This window comes from Anneissia japonica, unplaced genomic scaffold (genome assembly GCF_011630105.1).
Source record: "Anneissia japonica isolate Jap-2015-1 unplaced genomic scaffold, ASM1163010v1 scaffold287713_len945575_cov184, whole genome shotgun sequence".
Lineage (NCBI taxonomy): Eukaryota > Metazoa > Echinodermata > Crinoidea > Comatulida > Comatulidae > Anneissia > Anneissia japonica.
This window is the reverse complement of record NW_022725774.1, coordinates 916638-918528: the sequence shown is the minus strand read 5'-3', so window position 1 is coordinate 918528 and position 1891 is coordinate 916638. Positions and strand designations below refer to the sequence as shown.

The 1891-nt window shown below is 28.2% G+C and overlaps 1 protein-coding gene across 1 annotated transcript in view; it reads left to right on the top strand.

Annotated features, from left to right (window-relative positions):
- LOC117112894 (delta-like protein D) overlaps positions 1-1891 on the top strand; it is a 38648-nt gene that overhangs the window by 26080 nt on the left and 10677 nt on the right. The window lies entirely within an intron of this gene.

Genomic DNA, 1891 nt, shown 5'->3' with positions numbered 1-1891 from the left:
GGTTTGGAGAGTACAGTACGCACAACTGTCTGCAGTTGAAGTCATTCAGTCATTTTCGCATCCTAGCGCTTTTTAAGGAGTATCCATCATTTTTCATTCGCTACCATCTGAGGTAGGTGTATTGGCTGTCGACATTGGATTTTGGAGACTGTGTCGTGGATATTTCGTAACACAGACATTTCGAAATACGAGTCTTGTTTATATATGTCCGCGGCACAGTTCCGAAAATTTCGGGTTACTGCCCATACAGCTGGATTATTTGACCAGCTGTATATACATACATACATACATATGTATGTAATATATATATATATGTATATATATGACATATATATGTGTATATATATATATACAGTATATATATATTTCATCTTATATAATACTGCTCCAATGAAACTTTGCCAATATAAAAAAAGCATCATAAAACAATTATTCAATAAATTGTTTTCATGGTCGGATCTTGGGAAAGCAAGGGCTTGATAGCGTAGCTGTAATTAATCGGCCTGCGTGTGGCATGAAAAATATAAAAGAATAAATAAATAAAATAATAATAATAATAATAATAATAATAATACATAATAGAATAATAATAACTAAAAATGTTTTAATAATAATGACGGAAAATAATAATAATAATAATAATAATAATAATAATAATAATAATAATAATAATAATAATACTAATAATAATAATAATAACTGAAATTTTTTTAATAATAATGGCGGGAAATAGTAATAATAATAATAATAAGAATAAGAATAATAATAATAATAATAATATTAAAAGTGATATATAATAATTTAAAAGTGAATGATAAAGTCGTCCCCTGGACCCTGGATGACGTACATTGGCAAACCAACACAAACTTTCTCTGTTCCCTAGGAAGTGTACCTAGTCGTTCGCTATTTCTTTAGCACACGAAAGTAGTATAATTATTTAATGCCACAACATCCTACCAGTTACCCATTAATATTCCTAGGTAGAAAAGGGCAAACGTAGATAAAGTACCTTTTATTTCCCAATGACACAAGCGACTTCCAGCGCGAGAACCTCTGACTGACCTCAATGTTTGGATATAAATGTAACTAATTGGAGGGGAAATATATAAATTAATAAAATGATTAATATTATGAAATGTAGGATTAAACAAATTTAACAGATCCAAAAAGTATAGATCTATAAAATCAAAACAAATGATCTGACATAGCAAATGAATATGAAGATGCAAAGGCTAAATCATTATTTGCATGTGAATGTTATATTTAGCTTTTATTGATCGTTATTACATATGTTACGAAATAATTTCGTTAAATATAGCATTAATATAGTATGACAGTGGATGGTGGAAGCATGTTTTAAGGCCCTAACTGCATAGCCAGAGTCCTTGGACACACACAGCTCTGCGCATATATAAACCTAATCACATCTGGAATCAATCCAATGCTGCCAAAACAGATTCCTACCACATTCTAAGGTATACGCTATCCCATCAGACATTGCAACAGGAAACAAAACTAAGATATCTCTATTAACAGAGATATCTCTGTTAATAGAGATATCTTAGTTTTAAATAGAGATATCTTAGTTTTAAACAGAGATATCTTAGTTTTAAATAGAGATATCTCTATTAATAAAGATATCTTTATTGATAGAGATATCTATATTAAAAACTAAGATATCTTCATTAAAAACTAAGACATCTATATTTAAAATTAAGATATCTCTATTAAAAATTAAGATATCTCTATTAACAATGAAAATAGAGATATCTTAGTTTTAAATAGAGATATCTTAGTTATACATAGAGATATCTCAGTTTTAAATAGAGATATCTTAGTTTTAAATAGAGATATCTCTTTTAAAAATAGAGATATCTCAGTTTTAAATAGA